Here is a 13936-nt window from a genome sequence, read left to right as displayed (position 1 = left end):
CTCATTTTTCAATGCATAAAGCTACTTCTCTCTTCTCTGTAAAGCAAACAACTTAACTCTTGCATATAAGTAAAACAATTGAATCGAACAAAATAAAGTGTCATATTTCCTTACATTATCAATGGGATTTCTGCTTCAGTACAGTATATCCAAATGAAGTACTGTGCAACTGACAACATGCAGTTATACCATTAATGCTGATGAAAACGGTATGTAGGTATTAGAAATTTAACGCAAGGAATTTATAGAATTGCATTGTATAGATACCTGATTTAGCTAACCACACATTAAAACAGGAACACTCTAATAATAAAAGCTTCTGAAAGTTCATATACAAGGGGCATCCTGAAAAAAGCTCCAATGGTATGCAGCACTAGTGGTCGGAGAGCGACACACACACACACATGCAGGCAGGAAGAAGTGGCATGTAGCTGTAATCTGGTACAGTTGCAATGCAGCCGTTTGAGGACAGTTCTAGGTTAAAGATTGCAGCTCTCATAGAGTCTCCCACCGACTGCGATGTAGCCTACATTGCACGCTCAGAATTTGGCACAGAGCCACCAGAAATCGTGTGAGGTGTGCAGACCGGACGTCGTGAGTGATGTATGGTCAGACGATGGTGCAGACAATTCACGGAAGGCCAATCGAATGTGCACAACCCCATACAGCTGAGTACGTACACACGGGCCCTTTGCATCACTTCAGGTGAGAGATCTTGGACAACTCCCTGTACAGCCCTGGCCTTGAATGTACCGACTTTCATCTCTTTGTTTAACTGAAGAGGTTACTGGCAGGACAAGGATTTGACAGCTACACTGCGGTAGAGATAGTTCCAGTCTTTGCTGTCAGACACATATACCATGGGCATACAAAATTTAGTGCCATGCTACTTCAAATGCCAGAACAACGGTGGTGATTATGCCGAAAATTAGGTTAGGACTCACTATTACTAATGCAATAAATTACAACTGATATTCTTGTTTTATTTATGCCTAATCAGTAGGGACCTTGATATTTTGTTATTTTTTTTCAAATTGGTGTATTTTCTTATTTTTTATTTTTTACTATACTGTCATTTTTCCCAAAATTCACATTTTCATTTTAGCGCATTTTCTGGCAAATATCTCAAATTATACCTTCATGGTGCTTTTAAACTACTGTTTCAAATTGTAAGTCACATGGCTTACGCCTCTTCGTGAGAGTTTGATATCTTGAAAGTTATTTTGGGAAAGTTATTTACCATAACCCTTTTTTAATTTTAAGGTAAGGATTTTAGATAATGGAATTTTCCCCATATATACATAAAGACCATAAGTGGCGACGCACCCAAAAAATTTAAATCAATCAATCTCACGGGACAGATATCGATATATTATGGCACCAAAAATTGGCATTATCTTTTTTTTTTTTGACTTGTTAGTGTTACGTTTCCCAAATTCGCATTTTTGTTTTAGAACATTTATCTGCCAAATATACTAAAACTTAATACTCCACTGTCCTTTTAAACTATTATTTTAGATTGTAGGTCACATGGTCTATGTATTTTCGTGACAGTTTGATATGTTGGAAAATATTTTTGAGGAAGTAAAAGTAAAGTGCTCCCCTGCACTTTTCCATGAAGGTGTATAGGGGTGTGGAGTTAGGGCCCCACACTTTCTTGATCACGGCTGAAGGTGGGGGTGATGTGATCAGCACCATGCTCCTGGCTGCCTTTATCCCTCAAAGTTTACTCAAGGTACCAGCTTCATATGATGCTGGGAGGGCGCCGGAGTAGTTTGAATAGGTGGAAAACATCCCGGTTCTCCCCCACAGGGGATCGATCCCGGGTCTCTCGCATAGTAGTCAGACGCCCTAACGACTGAGCTCCATTATTACTCGCTCGACAAATGCCGATGGTGCGCACTTAGCTTGGTAATTCAAAACATATCTCGTGTGACAAATACGAAGATGTGGCTCCCGTGTGACGATAGATACGCACTCGATCTCCTGTTAGAACCCTGCCACTTTGCTCTGTGATACAAATGGTTTTGATAGAAGTTGAATAAATCGTGGGAAATACATGATTTAATGTGGTTGTCGGAATTATTCCATGTACGTATAACTCTATAGTTTACTCTTGAGTAAAATGTGGGAAAACTTGGACGTTCTACGTACACAAAAATGGCCTAGAAAAGACAAGAATGTTGGAATTCATGAAATGTTTCGTTGTTTTAGGACATTTCTTTTAAAAAAATCGCTAAAAATGCCAACTATTCGCATTTCATGCCAAATTCGCATTATTTCGATATTTCGAACGGGCGAAAAATGTGTCCAGACATCACTGCACATTCCTAAACATAATTTTGCAGCAATTACCATTTTTCACGGTTTTGGCGTTTGCGAAAAATTAATGTCCCTACTAATTTGAAATTACTTTCTGGCCACCCCTCGTATAAATCAGTAGATGGAAAGTGAAAATTTAGCAGGGCTCGCAGAGAAAAGTCAATTCTTGAAGAAAGAGATTTGCTTTTATGATTGAATGATTCGAGTAAACATGATATTGAAATATTTACGTATTTTTTATTAGTATTTTATTTCATAATATTGGACATTAACCTTACTCAGTGAGAGATTAATGACCATCTCTAACGAGTTTAAACAGACAGGACAGAGAGTGGCGTTAATTTCATTGCAATACTAGTGTTGCAGTAAATTTGAGGTTGGGAGCATGCACTTGCCAATTTTTATAACGTTCACCAATGCAGATTTATGTTTCACTTTTTCGTGATAGTATTCAATATATATCCAGTTTGGTTGGATTATTCTTGATATCTAAGAATAGTGCAATGTCATTGTAAACGTATGTTAACTTGTGCGAAACCAGTAATACGTCAGGATGATGAAAGAAAACCTTCGTAAGTACTGCTACATTAAATAAGGTGAAGTGAGCCAGAAGAGTAATAAAATTCCAGCAGCATATTTGCAGTCTAAAGCTCTTCTTGTTTATGCATGCGATTTTTGTTGGATGTTGCAGTCCATGCAATTTCTGTCGCATGTTGTAGTGAGATACTTTGTCGGGTGGCGATATTCGACAAAAATCGTATGTATCAATGGAACCTATTTGTTTCCATGTTCCTTCAGTTTGTCCAACAAAATGCCTTACTACGACGTCCGACAACTATCGGACGGCCCCACCCGCTCTTATCCCCTCCATCTGTTGACAAGTCCCCTTACTACTCCTATACGGACAAGAAAAAATGATAATTCAATGCATTTTCCACGTAATATTTAGAGGCTTAACCTTTACTCCACCGATGATACCATATAGTATCATCAGAGTAAGGTCGTACTCGCCTGATGATACGATATGGTATCATGGTGCTGATTACGAAATGAATGTGCTTTTTGGACCTTCATACTCTTATGTTTGGGTGGAAACTCTGACACAGGTCTGGAGTAAGCCTGGGAAATTCATATTGATGACCAACCTCCCCCCTCTCCGCAAGACATGCCACATTTCCGAACAGAGTTTCACATTTTGGTTCATTATTCAACTTGTATGGCACCTAGGCACATGAAACATGTTTCAATCTCTTTGGAAACGTGCATTCCTTGAAGAGAATACTAAGGTTTGCGCCTTCTCCCCAAAATAGTGGGACAAGAGGGGGCAGACTCCAGATTTTTATGTTGTTTTCTTTTTCATTGAAATTCGGTGGTCGTGCCCCCAAACCCCTCTTCCTCGGTTCGGCATTCTGAGTTGTACACGGTTGCATGCTCTGATGTTTTAGCTGCAAAACAAAAGTTATCCGAAGTAGATTTCTCCCATAGTGCCAGAGTTAGAACAATTTTCCTCCAAAATGCAAATTACCTATTTTTCATAAAAAACAGGACCGAGTTTCACATTTTGGCTTATTATTCAACTTGTATAGCACCCAAGGACATGAAACATGTTTCATTCTCTTGAGAAATGTCCATTCTTTGAAAATAATACTAAAGTTCGCGCCTTCTCCCCAAAATAGCGGGAGAAGAGGGGACAAACTCCAGATTTTTATGTTTTTTCCATTGAAATTCGGGGGACGTAACCCCCCCCCCCCCAGCCCCCTTCCTCGGTCCGGTGTTCTAAATTGTACATGGTTGCATGCGCTGATGTTTTAGCTGCAAAACAAAAGTTATCCGAAGTAGATTTCTCTCATAGTGCCTGAGTTATAACAATATTCCTCCAAAGAGTTTTCGAATTTGAAACTCCCACCTAGAAGCCCGGGCAAGAGAAATGTCTCTCTCTCTCTCTCTCTCTCTCTCTCTCTCTCTCTCTCTCCTGCGATACTGGTTTGTGGCGGCGTGGTTGTGTTGCGCATAAAAGGGGCCTAAAAGTTGAGGCCAAAACTTACGAACGAGATGTCCTGTTCCCGTGCAGAGTTCCATAACGATATCTTTAAATAAATAAAAAAATTAAAAAAAAGTCAATGAAGACGAAATTCCCTGACATTTCCCTGACTTTTTTGACACCTCAAATTCCCTGACTTTTCCCGGTTTTCCAGGTCTGTCGCCACCCTGATACCTTCTGTCACCATTCTTGAATGTATAATGATGTATAATCAGCATGTGTCTTGCATCGAAAGAAGAAACAAGGTATTCGTTTTGTAAAGGACGTTAAAATAAAAGAGGACAGTTGAAACTTGCTCAACTGTAAAAGTCGAATTTTAGCATAATTTGCTATCCGAATCTAAAACGCTAAAGTTACATTTGAGTTTTTGTTTAAAGTGATGGGGACTGGACCTACAGTTTAAAGTGGAATCCGAACCACTAAGTGCCTCCACCGGGTATGCTAAAATTACATTTCAAGATGAACAACAATAGAATCCATTATAAGAGGATGAGTAAAAGATATGAAAACAATAAATTAATGTAAATAGTTAATTAATTAAATTGGTGCTCATATGTAAATATACCGAAAAACTAAAGAAGTGATAACACTGATACAAATTTGTGTCTTTTAACAGATCTCGAATCTGTTAGCTTGATTTACCATTCCCTTGGTGGACATTTTGATTTATACCAGTGGCGGCGCGTTCCAGTCGCGAACCACAATTACCTTTGGTTGCGCGTCCCAGACGTTGCGCCTACTCGGATGCGCGTTTCAATCGTCTGGCACCAAGTATAGGACTTTGTTGGACTTATTTTAGTGTTGGCGCGTCCCAGCCGTTGCCTTAAGGAAGCAGAATAGAAATAGGCGGCGTAGACCCCTTGACCCCTTACCCTCGAACTCGTAACTCTCTAGGACTTGGTGTAAATTAAGAAAAAGTGATGTGTTACCAGCTTGTGAAAAAAGGACTTAGTGAAGAGGGAAAACCTACATATGAAAATACCAAAGGAATTCGCATAAAGGATACACGTTCCAGGGATTACAAAAGATTCCAGAAGGAAGTCCAAATCTAGATTTCTCACAAAGAAGGGAGTCCAGAAGGAAGTCCAAATCCGAAGAAAGAAGTCCAGATACAGATTTCCCACAAAGAAGGAAGTCCAAATCCGAAGAAGGAAGTCCAGATCCAAATTCCCACAAAGAAGGAAGTCCAAATCCGATTTCCCACAAAGAAGGAAGTCCAGAAAGAAGTATAGAAGGAAGCATGTACTAAAGAAGATTATACAAATTATAAAGATGAAAGAAATTCTAAGAGCATACAAGAGATAGGTTTGGAAGTTAACAAAGAGAAAACTAAATATATGCTTACAGGCCGAAACCAAGTGTTAGGTAATAATCAAAATCTAATTATTGATAACAACTCGTTTGAACCAGTTTCCAAATTCAAATACTTAGGAGTGAAAATTATATTAAAGAGGAAATAAAAAGTAGGCTTAATTCAGGAAATGCATGTTACTTCTCTCTTCATAAACTTTTGTCTTCTCGTTTAATATCTAAGAAACTAAAAGTTAAAATATACAAAACAGTAATTTTGCCTGTAGTATTATATGGGTGTGAAACTTGGTCCCTTACATTGAAAGAGGAACATAAATTGAGAGTATTTGAAAATAGGATCCTTAGGAAAATATTTGGACCTAAAAGGGATGAGGAGACAGGTGAGTGGAGAAGGTTACATAATTTAGAACTACATAATTTGTATTCATGTCCAGATATTATTAGAATAATTAAATCAAGAAGACTTAGGTGGGCAGGTCATGTGGCACGAATGGGAGAGGAAAGAGGAGTTTACAGGATTCTTGTTGGGAAACCCGATGGTAAGAGACCTGTAGGATGCCCAAGACGAAGATGGAGGAACAACGTTGAGATGGACCTAAGGGAAATCGGTAGGGATGAAAAAGAGTATATAGATCTTGCTCAAGATAGGGACAGATGGAAGGCCTGTGTTGCTGCAGCCATGAACCTTCGGGTTTAAGAAGGCTAGAGAGTTGGTTAGTTATACAAGTTGAATGTAAATAAGAACAAGAGCAATAAATCCATGTATCCTTGTTGAGATAATATAATCGTTTAAACGTCTCCACTGGAAGGTATCCTGTCTAGTTTCGTTTTCGAAAAAGAACCATACCCTGAAGATACATTAGCTGTGGTTTAATATTAAGATTTATGTACCTTGTACAAATAGAGGTAGCATGTTATTTGTACTTTCACCTAATAAAGTAGTAGGCTATGTGAAAAATTCCTTCTTAACCTGAAAGGACAGGGTAATATATCCACTACACAAAGCGAAGTACACATCGAGCAGTTGAAAGCATGGGCAGTCAGATACGATTTGATTTTGATTTGATTTGATTTGATTTGTGAAAGGTGAAAGGAAGGGGACTTAAATTAGAGAGAAGTAGGGAGATTAAAGCAAGACTGACACAGGAAAGACAGAAGAAATTATAGAGGAGAAAACCCTGAGCAGCAGAAGATCTTTGAGGGATCAAGACAGAGACAGACACATAGCCAGGGGGAGGGCTAAGGGGGCTGAAACCTTCCTGAACTCCTACAAATAACTAATTTAAATAGTGTATAGTGGAAATTAATTTTACTTCCTTAGAGGGATTAAACATCTTGTGTAATAAAAGGTAATATACTTAGAAACCCTCACAACTTTTTCGACTTTGATAAAGGATGAGGCACCCTCCCCAGTCTACGGACCTGGACCAAGACCTGCCAAGTGTTTTTTTCAATAGGTGCGGAATCGAGTCCCTTCGCCACTTTTCTAGAGTGGGCTTATTAGAGAGAATTCAGATGAGAAATTTGATTAGAAGAATTTATGAAAGGATTATGCGCATGTGTGTGTGTGAGAAAGAGAGAGATAATGGGGGAACACAAGCAGAGGAAAAAGGTAAGTATAGGATAAATAAGAAAATGTACACCAGCAAAAAGAAATGGGGAAAGAAATACAAACCAAGTCAGGGGAGAAGGGGGGAAGGAGAGAGAGAGAAAATGCATGTTTGTGAAACTCAAATACATATATACTTTGTATCTGCCCACCCTAATCTATCAATATATGGATCCTGCCCACCCGGTCAATAGAGAAAGAGAAGGAGGGAAAGCGAGTAGGTGGAGCACAGCTGGTAACTGCCATCCTTCTCCTTCTCGTGAGTTCATTGGTCGAGCCCTCTCGAGTCGCTACTTGCACAAATTACTTGCTTTCGTTCACTTGCTCCAGACTCCCAGTCTTCTGGGACAGAGTTATACCTATCAGGAAAATTACTCAAAAAAATATAGCTACTACTGAGCTCTTCTCATTCAACCAATGGTGTGAAATAAGTGTAAGAGGTTCTTTTTGTGTTTACATGCATGCAACTTCATTCTTGATAGTAGGACCTCCCCGATGGCGCAGTGGCAGCGTCGTCGCCTTGTAATCACGGGGTCTCGGGTTCGATACTCGGTGGAGGAACATACTCGTAGTGGTTCGGATCCCACTTTAAGTTGTAGGTCCAGTCCCGGTTAGCCTTACTGTGCATAAAGTGGACTTAAAAACACCAAATCAATCAATAAATGAGGAAAACCAGTCTTGCTGGGATAATCTTCTAATACTCTAGGAAGAACTGCAAGAATGTTTCTAGAAACTAGGTAAATAGAAAGAATGCACCTGCATCTCAGAAGGAAAACAATGCGCTAATATTATTAGATTATTTCTGCAATTCTCCATTCTTACATTTGAGGACTGAAAGTGGTAAACGTTGGGAAATCGCATCGTTCCGCACATCAGCCCGTAAGAACATGCACGCTAGTGATCTCTTTACACGCCCTTTGAAGTACTTAGAGGGCTACCAGCCACGTTTACCACATTATAAAGCACGGCACATTTCACAGTTTAACGTGGAAAACGGTGTTTGAATTATTGTGGCACTTAACAATTTTAGTCTTCATTTCTCGTAAAAGTAAAATCAGATAATAGCAGCAGATTAATACAAAAATGTATGAGATGTACAAAAAGTGTAGAAATAGAACTGTATCCTAACTTCATCAGCCAGTTGAAAAATTGGACTGCTGTCAGTGTTATCAAGGGTGTTATATTAGTGTAATCATAGAATTAGGTCACTTACAACTCAAGAAGAATAGGGGCCTTCCATTCACGTCTCCTCTCAAAACAAGTTTAAACCATTATGTGTTCACATATGTATATAACAGGGGCGGTCCGTGACTTCTACAGCAAGGGAAGCACATATCGTAAGAAATTCTAAAAAGCATTATTATTATTATTATTATTATTAACGCCTTCCTTATGAATTCTTATATCACTAGATTGTAGAATTCATCTTCTGCATTTTCATTTCAGTTTTAGCACCTTCCCAATTACTGACCAATTACATTAACTGTGAATTCGGTGAAATGATGAAAAGATCGTTTAGCACTAGCATTAGAACCGGGAATTGTTTAAACCAACTTAACTTAAACAATTCAAAAAAGCTTTCCTTCAAGTAAAACAAAGGTTTTTGTTCTCCCATCGAGATATATTTATCTGAGGAATAAGCGACACTTAGTTCACTCAGGCTATGTGACGAGCCATGTCAATTGTTGATCATAACTTAATTTCAAAGAATAGAAAATGTCTGCAGGAAAACGTTTTTGCGTTCCTTTTATCCAGGGACGTAGCCAGGTTGATCAGTTTTTTTTTTTGGGGGGGGGGGCAAACGTAAGATTTTTTTATATCAAAGTATTATAAATTAACAAACTATTTATACACCATATAGGCTTATACTGTACACATACATTGTATATGTATGTATGTGTGTGTGTGTGTGTGTGTGTGTGTGTGTGTGTGTGTGTGTGTGTATACAGTGTAAAGAAAAGGAGCAAGGGCCTCCTCGGTGGCGCATGGTAGCATCGTCGCCTTGTAATCAAGTGATTCCGGGTTCGATACCCAGTGGATGCTCATAGTGGTTCGGATCCCACTTTACATTGTAGAACCAGCCCTGATTAGCGTTACTGTGTATAAAGTGGACTTAAAACACCAACTCAATCAATCAATAAATTCGGAAAGGAACATCATTTTCTTCTGTAGCCCCCAACAGTCTACGGATGTACTCTCGCGAAATCCACAGCCATTATTCGGGAAACTAAATGCAGAATGAACCCATTAGCGTAATGGCTGATACACCAAGAACAATGTTATTAGTCTTTAGATTTGTAAATTTGCTGGAAGAAAATTGAGAAGTAGATAAAATCCTTTTCCGTGGTTTTAGATATAAAGTGCTGGAACGAGGTTTACAAGTATTGGCAACAGTGCAAATATGAAATGTGTGCGTAATGAGTTCAAGCTAGGCATCTCATGTATACAGTTCATACCAGAATGGAATCCGGTATCTCTTAGTTCAAGGCGACCGCGTTAAGCACTTTTCTAAAGGGCGGGACCGAGTCTTCTATGGCATCTGATTGTTCACTTGGAGAATTATTATATGCACACGTCTAATTTCTTAAAATTAATCTTATTTGTGTGTGGAAAACTGAATATGTGATGGCACTGGATAAAACAAAGTTCCCAAACGCTCAAATGATTGCGCCCTCGTCTTTGGTTCGGCAGGTTCAACAACCTGCCCAGGTTCGATTCCCGATGGAGGCACATAGTTGTTCGGATCTAACTTTAAACTGTAGGTCCAGTCCCGATTAGCCTTACTGTGCATAAAGTGGACTTAAAACACCAGTTCAATTAATCAGTCAAATCGAAATATTCAAGGTTCGATCCCTGGTGGTCAGGCCGGTAGCCAGCATTTGATTTCGGAAGGGGCTTATCCCTTATCAGCAGCAGCCGCCATCTAAAGACAAAACTGTTGGGAGGAGAACTAAATGCACTGAAGATGAATTTCTTGGTATATTGCAACTTACCATATACAAGATGTTTAAACCTGTTAATGAAGTAAATTTAATTACTACTCCACATTATTAAAATCAGATATTTGTAGGATTTCGGGAAAGGACTGCAGCTCCCGAGCCCCTTCCCTGGGTATGCGCCTGCTTGTATTAGTTCCAAAATTTCTGTGCTGTTCCAACATCGTGAGGACAATTTGGGAAGTACTTGAAAGCGATATGGAAGCAAATTTTGCTCTCGAAACTATGGGACTCGATGAGATGACCACGCGCAACCGAATGAAATAACTCTTCGCAGGTATTGTCCCTTAATATTAATTTTACTGACTAACTATAAGTTTTTCTCGGCCTCCTAAATTACGCAGTGGTAGCGTCGCCGCCTTCTAATCAAGGGGTCCCGGGTTCGATACTCGGTGGAGGCACATAGTGGTTCGGATCCCCGATTAGCCTTACTATGCATACAGTGAACTTAAAACACGAACTCGATAATTGGAAGGTTTTAGAAGAACTAAACATGGTTTTTTATGCATCGTACAACTTTGCTTCTTTTCACCCTACTTTTACAGTTTTTCTTCCTAAGAATTCCACTGAGTATAAGACGCTACGAAACCAGAGGTCCAAGGTTCGGACATTGAACAGGTGTGATTGTATCATGTCTGTCCCGTCGCCATTCCTTCGGCTCATCATTCTTCCTCATCGTCGCATTTAACCCAAGAGGTAGAAAAGCGGTGTAATATAGAAATATATAAATGATTAATTTCATTTATTTTACTTCTCTTTCTGACACCTTTTTGACTAATCCTGAAGATGAAGATGAAGATGAAAATGAGTGATGTGAAATTGATGAGAGGACCATGATAAAGAACAGCCACGCCCAGTCCGGGATTCGAACCCAGGATCCCTGGCATCGTAATGCACCTTGTTAACCACTGAAAAACAAATAGAAACAGAAAATGCTGGATAAGTTATTTGCTTCTCCAGAACTCATGATTATACGAATTATAAGTATTATTCACTGTATGACTAGGGATTAATTATATTTGTATGTCTAGCCAACCTAGACACCTAAGCAGCAGCAGCTTCCGCATTTGCAGGTGGAGGTTAAATGAAGAAAAATCACAGAAAGTCAGAAAGATATACAAACTTTGAAACATAATTCTTCTAGAGCAAGCAGACTGTAAAAACAATTGCTACATACCTAGTATCCTTCCTTAATTGAAACGTGGTTTATTCTTCATTATACATGAGATCAACCACACTGGGAGTCGAACCCAGGATCTTGTGTGGTAGTCAGGCTCTCTTTTAGAATGCCAATATGTTGGATATTTGGTCGATCCTGATCCATTGTCTCCAGAAGAAGACAATCTGGCAGCTTCTCATTCGATATTTTACTCGCGATGTAGGAGAACGAGATCACAAACACTTCGTGATGCTATCTTCTCGCGTTTACAGAAGTTTACCACCGCTCGGACCACAAATCCTACTTCAAACTATCTGACAGATATCAACTGTCTACCAAATCAACAGATGAACCGACCTCTTCGATGTTTCTCCGAATTTTCAGGAAGTGGCCTTTCCCATCCTTTGCAGGGCAGGTCATTAGCAGGAAGGTTGAGTGCATGTGAGAAGAACCGCAATGTCATTCATTCCTGCGCCGAAAAAGGGACAAGCAATAGAATTCTGTTTTTGGAATTTGAAAAGCATGGGGATATCTTTTCTGAACCATGAAATAATTAACGCAGAAAGTTCTAGCCACCCGTAGTTAATCTTCCTGTTTGTGTCGTCCTTTCAACGCCCATGCAGGGCTAGATGAAGAGAAAGTGCGGGTTTTGGGGGGATCCTGGATCTGGTGTGCAGCAGGGAGGAAAGGTGCATTTTCAATAGGTCTCAGACTTTGAGTTTGCCGATGACGCTATGATGTTTAAGTAAATTGTTCATATCATCGAAACCTGAACTGCTCCACACACACTTTTCATTTGAAAATAGGTCCTCTCGGATGGTAGAGTGGTAATGTTGTCGCCTTCAAATGAAGGAATACAGAGTTCGATACCCGGTGGAGGCACATAGAGGTTCGGATCCCACTTTAAACTGTAGGTCCAGCCCCGATTAGCCTGTCTACGCATGAAGTGGGCTTAGGAGCAGAACTCATTTGAAAATTGGACCCAAAACTACAAGAGATAGTCTAAATCGGACATTGATCTACAACCAGAAATAACCCCTTTGTTCTCTTCAAAACTTCTTGATCTCAAGCCCTGGACGAAGACTGTTTCCAGCACCCACCTACTCTCTCCCCGCACCATTAGCTAGCTGCCGCAAGACCTGGAATGAGTTCTGTGGATTCATTCCCTTCGAGTCAATTGAACCGCACTGATTTGGTCAACTGTTAAGTATGATTTTTAAACCTATGTTTTTCATACAAATTCCAGAAATTACATGAAATTTACTGGGATAACTGACAATACAAAATTCGCTGAAAATGAAGAAAAAATATTGCAAAATAATGTATTTTAGGCGGATTTAGTTCTAAAAAAACTATGAGCCTGGAATGAGTGACTGTCATGCGTTCCCTACGCCGAAGACAGAGCCGAAGATCTACGAAGAATGCCGAATGCTCCCTTCCCTTTGCCGAGGGTGATCGACACGGACACTGATGGTCGTCTGTTACGACGAGGACACACGTCTCGCTATTTTTACAACAGCGCTTAGAAGTAGATTACGACTACATAAGAATAGTTTGAATGAAACTAAAAATAAATTGACCACATATACACAGTTAATGCTTCTACTTTGTAAGGGACCATGGAATAACCGCCCATGGTATATAATATATGTAGAACGATCCACTGAAGTGTAGACCGTCACGTTAGTGTTTGCTCTATCAGCAAGCGAGGCAGGCACTCGCAGCCGTTTGTCGGCATCGTAGAGTGTCGATGAAGCAAACACTCAACTGTTTCCAAAATCATTTTAAAAAGTTATTTTCTTAGCAGATTTATAAAAGGAGGTGTTCACACTTGTCGCCTTCCATGAGCACATTTTTTGACACATCTTTATGAAGACACCCACTAATGTAAGCTGGTGAAGGGGGCTAGAAACCTGTTTTTACGGAGGTCCTGAAAGTAGACACGAGACTGTAAAGTGAAAACGGTCCTTTTTGTATTGGGTGGCCTCTTTGTTAGTTCGGCGACTGTGAAGTGACAAGGTGCTTGTTACGTGATGTGTTTTCTTTTAGTGTATTCAACCGCAAAATGTGTTGTGGTTCAGCAAATGTTTTTTTAGTGCACAGCGTGTATTTATTTATGATTCATATGTGCTAAATAAATCGGCACGTGAAATTCAAAGGCGATTTGAAACAAGATTGCCGGGTTTAAAAGTCCAATGTCCTAAATAAATCACCCTTGAAACTAGTATGGAAACTTGCGAGCTTGATTCACGGACAGTTGACAGTGCCGACATACTGCCGCGAGCGCCTCGCTTGCCGATAGCGCAAACATTGACGCGGCGGTCTACACTTCAATGGATCGCTCTGTATAAAACCAAACAGAGTTGTTATAAGGCTTTAGTAGCGCGAAGTTGGAGTGCCTGTTCCAGGCGGCCAGACACGATTGCCTCATAACAATATTTTTTCGGGTTTGTTGATTGGTAACCCTTAAAAATCAATCCGACCACAGATCACTTAAC

At 39.8% G+C, this 13936-nt stretch overlaps 1 protein-coding gene across 9 annotated transcripts in view; it reads right to left on the bottom strand.

The window, feature by feature from the left end:
- The window catches only part of kmr (pleckstrin homology domain-containing family A member kramer), a 291215-nt gene that overhangs the window by 169589 nt on the left and 107690 nt on the right, over positions 1-13936 (bottom strand). The gene's annotated exons all lie outside the window — the stretch shown is intronic.

This window comes from Lepisma saccharinum, chromosome 6, assembly GCF_977018435.1.
Source record: "Lepisma saccharinum chromosome 6, izLepSacc3.1, whole genome shotgun sequence".
In the NCBI taxonomy this organism is placed as follows: domain Eukaryota; kingdom Metazoa; phylum Arthropoda; class Insecta; order Zygentoma; family Lepismatidae; genus Lepisma; species Lepisma saccharinum.
The sequence above is the reverse complement of the archived record's forward strand: the minus strand, read 5'-3'. Positions and strand labels throughout refer to the sequence as shown.